The sequence below is a fragment of the Arachis hypogaea genome, chromosome 6 (genome assembly GCF_003086295.3).
Source record: "Arachis hypogaea cultivar Tifrunner chromosome 6, arahy.Tifrunner.gnm2.J5K5, whole genome shotgun sequence".
NCBI lineage: Eukaryota > Viridiplantae > Streptophyta > Magnoliopsida > Fabales > Fabaceae > Arachis > Arachis hypogaea.
Genome location: NC_092041.1, coordinates 46456581 through 46465232, shown reverse-complemented (window position 1 = coordinate 46465232; position 8652 = coordinate 46456581).

The following is an 8652-nucleotide window of genomic DNA, read 5'->3' as shown; positions in this document are numbered from 1 at the left end:
AGTAGCCACGTTAACTTAGTTAACGTGAGCTCTAACGTGGAGAATAGGGCACTTGGAGCGTTAGTGACAAAGGTAAGTGTCACTAACGCTCTCGAAGGTGTGGCATAACCACGTTAAGAGCCACGTTAGTTACACTAACGTGAACTCTAACGTAGGGACAAAGGGCACAAGGCAACGTTATTGGGAAAGGTGAGTCCCAATAATGCTTGCGAAGGTTTATAAGGCAACTTTATTGGGAAAGTGAGTCCCAATAATGCTTGCGAAGGTTTACAAGGCTACGTTAGTGGTCACGTTGGTGCCACTAACGTTGGAGTTAACGTGGGTTATATGGGTTTGAACGTTAGTGAAAAATGTGATTGCCACTAATGTTCTCGAACCCACAATGTCACTTAACGTTAACTTCACTAACACCCATGCCTAATTCATAATTTTTGCAAGCTGAGCCCACTAAAAATTGTAACTGGTTCAACTCAAGATCTAAGGCCCACATCCAAGAATTGAAGAACTCACTAGAAGATCAAGAGAAGTAGTATATATAGGAGTAGTTTTGAACTATAGAGAAGCTGGGCAATTGGGAGAACTACCCTCTGTATATTACTTTTCTGCTCTTTTAGCTAAGCATGTATTCTTTTCTGCCATTTTTTATTTCTGGAGCTATGAACAACTAAACCCCTTTCATTGGGTTAGGGAGCTCTGTTGTAATTTGATGGATAAATTATAGTTTTCATCCTCTTCTTCTTTCTTCCCTTTTGATTTACTAGAAAGCTTTCGATCTTAATTCAATTTATTAGTTATCTTGGAAAAGAAATCTCCATAATTAGATCTCCTCTGAGCCATGGAAAAGGGATGAGGAGATCATGCTAGAAATGCTTTCTCATGTTGGACCAAATTGGGGTCTGGGCGGATATAGTGACATGTAATCCTCCCAACACTTTGATTTGGAAATACATGTGGTATAATCAATGACCACACTTCATCTGTTCCCATGAACAATTAAATCAAGGAATTGGGCAATTGTTCAAGCTTAGAGAGATTAAGTTGCCAAGGAATTGGAACCCAATCACTTAAGATTGCCAAGGAGATCAATAGATGCTTTGATTGAGGAAGAGATGAAAATGAATTTGATCCGGAGAATATAACATCTCCTGAGCCCAATGAATCCCCCATTTCTGATCTTACCCATTCTCTTTACTTTCTGCCCTTTATTTTCATGCTCATTTCCCCAAATCTCCATCTAAGATTCTACACTTTATTTTCTGCTATTTACTTTCCCGCCATTTAATTTTCTAAATTCTCAAACTACATTTGTTTAGCTCAACTAGCATACTCTTCCAACTAAAGTTGCTTGACCAATCAATCCCTGTGGGATTCGACCTCACTCTATTGTGAGTTTTTACTTGACATAACTCGGTATACTTGCCGAAGGGAAATTTGTTGAGAGACAAGTTTTATGCATCAGAGATGGAGATTAAAAAAGAAGAAGCACAACCTCCCATGCCCTTGGTGAGCAATGAAGAAGAGATTGAATTGGAAGAAAGCTACCAACAAGAAGAGGTTGATATTGAAGAAGCTTGCAAAGAGGTAGAAGTTGTCAAAGAAGAGCACAAGGGAGTGGAGCTTTGGTGACGAAATTGTGATCATCAATGGCGCCATCAACATGGTACGCTCAATGCAATCTCAGCTCTTTATCACAACTTCGCACAACTAACCAGCAAGTACACTGGGTCGTCCAAGTAATAAACCTTACGCGAGTAAGGGTCGATCCCACGGAGATTGTTGGTATGAAGCAAGCTATGGTCATCTTGTAAATCTCAGTCAGGTGGATTCAAATTGTTATGGAGGATTAATGACTAAAAGATGAATAAAACATAAAATAAAGATAGAGATACTTATGTAATTCATTGCTGAGAATTTAGATAAGCGTATGGAAATGCTTTGTCCCTTCCGTCTCTCTGCTTTCCTACTGTCTTCATCCAATCCTTCTTACTCCTTTCCATGGCAAGCTGTATGTTGGGCATCACCGTTGTCAATGGCTACAATCCCGTCCTCTCAGTGAAAATGTTCAACGCGCTCTGTCACAGCACGGCTATTCATCTGTTGGTTCTCAATCATGTCGGAATAGAATCCAGTGATTTTTTGCGTCTGTCACTAACGCCCCGCAATCGCGAGTTTGAAGCTCGTCACAGTCATTCAATCCTTGAATCCTACTCAAAATACCACAGACAAGGTTTATACCACGAAGATTCCGATTAGGGATCCAAGAGATATCTACTCAATCTAAGGTAGAACGGAGGTGGTTGTCAGGCACACGTTCATAGGTGAGAATGATGATGAGTGTCACGGATCATCACATTCATCAAGTTGAGGAACAAGTGATATCTTAAAACAAAATAAGCCTAATTGAATAGAAGAACAATAGTAATTGCATTGATACTCGAGGTACAGCAGAGCTCCACACCTTAATCTATGGTGTGTAGAAACTCCACCGTTGAAAATGCATAAGAAAAGGTCTAGGCATGGCCGAATGGCCAGCCTCCCAAAGAGGGTTCAATCATAAAAACATGATCAAAATGCTTCTAAGATTGAAAGATAAAAATACAATAGCAAAAGGTCCTATTTGTAGATAACTAGTGGCTTAGGGTTTACAAAGATGAGTAAATGACATAAAAATCCACTTCCGGGCCCACTTGGTGTGTGCTTGGGTTGAGCATTGAAGCTTTCATGTGTAGAGACTTTTCTTGGAGTTAAACGCAGCTTTTGTGCTAGTTTGGGCGTTTAACTCCCATTCTTGTGCCAGTTCCGGCGTTAAACGCCAGAATTCTTGAGCTGAATTGGAACGCCTATTTGGGCCATCAAATCTCAGGCAAGTATAAACTATTAACATTTCTGGAAAGTCCAGGATGTCTACTTTCCAACGCAATTGAGAGCGCGGAATTGGGCTTCTATAGCTCCATAAAATCCACTTCGAGTGCAGGGAGGTCAGAATCCAACAGCATCTGCAGTGCTTTTCAGCCTCTGAATCAGATTTTTGCTCAGGTCCCTCAATTTCAGCCAGAAAATACCTGAAATCACAGAAAAACACAAAAAATCATAGTAAAGTCCAGAAAATTGAATTTTAACTAAAAACTAATAAAAATATAATAAAAACTAACTAAAACATACTAAAAACATACTAAAAACAATGCCAAAAAGCGTATACATTATCCGCTCATCACAACACCAAACTTAAATTGTTGCTTGTCCCCAAGCAACTGAAAATCAAATAAGATAAAAAGAAGAGAATATGCAATGAATTCCAAAAACATCTATGAAGATCAGTATTAATTAGATGAGCGGGGCTTTTAGCTTTTTGCCTCTGAACAGTTTTGGCATCTCACTCTATCCTTTGAAATTCAGAATGATTGGCTTCTATAGGAACTCAGAATCTAGATAGTGTTATTGATTCTCCTAGTTAAGTATGATGATTCTTGAACACAGCTACTTTATGAGTCTTGGCGTGGCCCAAAGCACTCTGTCTTCCAGTATTACACTGGATACATACATGCCACAGACACATAACTGGGTGAACCTTTTCAGATTGTGTCTCAGTTTTGCTAGAGTCCCCAATTAGAGGTGTCCAGGGTTCTTAAGCACACTCTTTTTGCCTTGGATCACGACTTTATTTTTACCCTTGCCTTTTGGTTTAAAGGGCTATTGGCTTTTTCTGCTTGCTTTCTCTCTTTTTTTTTCGCACATAATCTCTCTCTTTTTTTTGGTATTCACTGCTTTTTCTTGCTTCAAGAATCATTTTTATGATTTTTCAGATCCTCAGTAAATGTCTCTTTTTTATCATTCTTTCAAGAGCCAACATTCATAAACAAAAATTCAAAAGACATGCACTGTTCAAGCATACATTTAGAAGTAAAGTATTGCCACCACATCAAAATAATTAATCTGTTATAAAATTCAAAATTCATGCAGTTCTTCTCTTTTTTAATTAAGAACATTTTTCATTTAAGAAAGGTGATGGATTCATAGGACATTCATAACTTTAAGGCATAGACATAAGACACTAATGATCATAAGACACAAACATAAATAAACATAAGCATAAAAATTCGAAAAACAGAAAAACAAAGAACAAGGAGATTAAAGAACGGGTCCACTTTAGTGATGGCGGCTTATTCCTCCTCTTGAAGATCTTATGGAGTGCTTGAGCTCCTCAATGTCTCCTCCTTGCCTTTGTTGCTCCTATCTCATGATTCTTTGATCTTCTCTAATTTCATGGAGGAGGATGGAATGTTTTGGTGTTCCACCCTTAGTTGTCCCATGTTGAACTCAATTCTCCTAGGGAGGTGTTGATTTGATCCCAGTAGTTTTGTGGAGGAAAGTGCATCCCTTGAGGCATCTCAGAGATTTCATGATGAGTGGGATCTCTTGTTTGCTCCATCCTTTTCTTAGTGATGGGCTTGTCTTCATCAATGAGGATGTCTCCCTTTATGTTAATTCCAAATGAATTACAGAGGTGACAAATGAGATGAGGGAAGGCTAACCTTGCCAAGGTAGAGGACTTGTCCGCCACCTTATAAAGTTCTTGGGATATAACCTCATGAACTTCTACTTCCTCTCCAATCATGATGCTATGAATCATGATAGCCCGGTCTATAGTAACTTCGGACCGGTTGCTAGTGGGAATGATTGAGCGTTGGATAAACTCCAACAATCCCCTAGCCACGGGCTTGAGGTCATGCCTTCTCAGTTGAACCAGCTTCCCTCTTGAATCTCTCTTCCATTAAGTACCTTCTCCACAAATGTCTTGAGGACTTGGTCCAACCTTTGATCAAAGTTGACCCTTCTAGTGTAAGGGTGTTCATCTCCTTGCATCATGGGCAAGTTGAATGCCAACCTTACATTTTTTGGACTAAAATCTAAGCATTTCCCCTAACCATTGTAAGCCAATTCTTTGGGTCCGGGTTCACACTTTAATCATGGTTCTTGGTGATCCATGCATTGGCATAGAATTCTTGAACCATTAAGATTCCGACTTGTTGAATGGGGTTGGTAAGAACTTTCCAACCTCTTCTTCGGATCTCATGTTGGATCTCCGGATATTCACTCTTTTTGAGTTTGAAAGGGACCTCGGGGATCACCTTCTTCATGGCCACAACTTCATAGAAGTGGTCTTGATGCACCCTTAAGATGAATCTCTCCATCTCCATGACTCGGAGGTGGAAGCTTTTGCCTTCCCTTTCCTCTTTCTAGAGGTTTCTCCGGCCTTAGATGCCATAAATGGTTATGGAAAAAAAAAAGCAATGCTTTTACCACACCAAACTTAGAAGGTTTGCTCGTCCTCGAGCAAAAGAAGAAAGAAGAGAGTAGAAGAAGAAGAAATAGAGGAGATAGAGGTGGCTTTATTTTTCGGCCAAGGGGGAGAAGTAGTGTGTAAGTTGTGTGAAAATGAAGGAGTGAAGATGCGTTTATATAGGGGTGGAGAGACGGTTAAGGTTCGGCCATTATGGGTGGGTTTGGGAGGGAGAGTGGTTTGAATTTGAATGGTGAGGTAGGTGGGGTTTTATGAAGGATGGATGTGAGTGGTGAAGAGAATGGTGGGATTTGATAGGTGAGGGGTTTTTTGGGGAAGAGGTGTTGAGGTGATTGGTGAATGGGTGAAGAAAAGAGAGAGTGGTGGGGTAGGTAGGGATCCTGTGGGGTCCACTGATCCTGAGGTGTCAAGGATAATTCATCCCTGCACCAAGTGGTGAGCAAAAATGCTCCTTCTGCCAATCCTGGTGTTAAACGCCGGGCTGGTGCCCATTTCTGGTGTTAAACACCAGTCTAGTGCCCCTTTCTGGCGTTAAATGCCAGTCTGGTGCCCCTTTCTGGCGTTAAACGCCCAGAATGGTGCCAGACTTGGCGTTAAACGCCCATTTGCTGCCCTTACTGGCATTTAAATGCAAGCAAGGTTTTCCTCCAGGGTGTGCTATTTTTCTTTCTGTTTTTCATTTTGTTTTTGCTTTTTCAATTGTTTTTGTGACTTCACGTGATCATCAACCTATAAAAGACATAAAATAACAAAGGGAAATAGATAAATATAACATTGGGTTGCCTCCCAACAAGCGCTTCTTTAATGTCAGTAGCTTGACAGTGGCTCTCATGGAGCCTCACAGATACTCAGAGCAATGTTGGAACCTCCCAACACCAAACTTAGAAGTTGGTTGTGGCCTCTCAACACCAAACTTAGATTTTGACCGTAGGGGCTCTGTTTGACTCTGTTTTAAGAGAAGCTCTCCATGCTTCCTCTCCATGGTTACAGTGGGGTATCATTGAGCCTTAAACACAAAAGATTCTTCATTCACTTGAATGATCAATTCTCCTCTGTCAACATCAATCACAGCCTTTGCTGTGGCTAGGAAGGGTCTGCCAAGGATGATGGATTCATCCATGCACTTCCCAGTCTCTAGGACTATGAAATCAGTAGGGATGTAATGGTCTTTAACCTTTACCAGAACATCCTCTACAAGTCCATAAGCTTATTTTCTTGAATTGTCTGCCATCTCTAGTGAGATTCTTGCAGCTTGCACCTCAAAGATCCCTAGCTTCTCCATTACAGAGAGAGGCATGAGGTTTATGCTTGACCCTAGGTCACACAGAGCCTTCTCAAAGGTCATGGTGCCAATGGTACAAGGTATTGAGAACTTCCCAGGGTTCTGTCTCTTTTGAGGTAATCTCTGCCTAGTCAAGTCATCCAGTTCTTTGGTGAGCAAAGGGGGTTCATCCTCCCAATTCTCATTACCAAATAACTTGTCATTTAGCTTTATGATTGCTCCAAGGTACTTAGCAACTTGCTCTTCAGTGACATCTTCGTCCTCTTTAGAGGAAGAATACTCATCAGAGCTCATGAATGGCAGAAGTAAATCCTATAGAATCTCTATGGCCTCAATGTGAGCCTCGGATTCCTATGGTTCCTCATTAGGGAACTCATTGGAGGCCAGTGGATGTCCATTGAGGTCTTCCTCAGTGGCGATCACTGCTCTTCCGCCTCTCCAAATTCGGCCATGTTGATGGCCTTGCACTCTCCTTTTGGATTCTCTTCTGTATTGCTTGGAAGAGTACTAGGAGGGAGTTCAGTAACTTTCTTACTCAGCTGACCCACTTGTGCCTCCAAGTTTCTAATGGAGGACCTTGTTTCAGTCATGAAACTTTGAGTGGATTTGATTAGATCAGAGACCATGGTTGCTAAGTCAGAGTGGCTCTGCTTAGAATTCTCTGTCTGTTGCTGAGAAGATGATGGAAAGGGCTTGCCATTGCTAAACCTGTTTCTTCCACCATTATTGTTGTTGAAACCTTGTTGCGGTCTCTGTTGATCCTTTCATGAGAGATTTGGATGATTTCTCCATGAAGGATTATAGGTGTTTCCATAGGGTTCTCCCATGTAATTCACCTCTTCCATTGATGGGTTCTCAGGATCATAAGCTTCTTCTTCAGATGAAGCGTCCTTTGTGATGACAAGTCATCATATACCAATTTTTCAAGCTAATTTCACTTGTTTTATTAGTCTTTATGCACTTTCTTGCATCCTAAGTAAGTGATTTAGAGTGAAAATGCATAACTTTAAATCAAACAACCACCATAAAATTAATGTTAAATCATGAGGTTTAAGCTAATTTTAATTGAATTTTAATTGATTTATAAGCCTTGTGAATTTAGTGATACTTGGAGTGGTTGTTTTGGTTTAATGTAGGTGAAGAAAAGAATAAAAGAGAAAAGCGTGGCCTAAGAAAGCGTGACCAAAGGAGAAGAAAACGTGGTCAAAGGAAGGAGAAGTGTGCCGCATGTAAAGAGGGGAGGCAAGCATTGCCCTCCACAAGGGCACACTGCCCTCTAGGAGGGCAACATAAGGGAACAAAGCATAAAAGGCAACTCTGCCCTGCCCACTACAAGGGCAGAGCACAAATCTGTGCCTTGGAATTAAGTAGAAGAAAATGTTGCCCTGCCCTCCACAAGGGCAGTATCGGGCTCACAAGGGAAGAAAATCAAAGGAAAATGTCTACCAATGCTTGCCACAAGAGTTGAACACGGGACCATGAGGAAGCAAGGAATTAAGCCTCACTTTGGTACCAAGAAAGCCAAGGAAAATGGGTAGCGTGTGTAGCATCCAAGTTTCGAACTCGGGACATCAAAGTGGAAACACTGCCCTGCCCTCCGCGAGGGCAGGGCAGCATTTTGTTGTGGCATGAATCTGGTGCACCAAGGCACGATTCTGGCGCACCAAGGCACGATTCTGGCAGCACCAGCAGCGCACCACAGCACAATTCTTGCGCACCAACCTTTTCTGCCCTGCCCTCCGCGAGGGCAGGGCAGCATTCTGCGTACCAAGCCTGCACCACACCGCACCACGCACGCACCAAGCACCAAATCCTGCCCTGCCATCCACAAGGGCAGGGCAGCCTCCTGGAAGCTACTATTTTTGGGCCAAAAATTGAATTAAAAATCCAATTTAATTCATTTCTTCACCAAATCAAAAGCCCATCCAAATCCCAAAATCCAAGAATAGAAAGTGTATAAATAGGAGCTAGTTTGATGTAATTAAGACCTCTCACTTGACTTTTGAATTTTGCACTTTCTTTGAGCTTTGAATTTTTGTAACTTTTCTTGAGAGACTTGACCGAGATT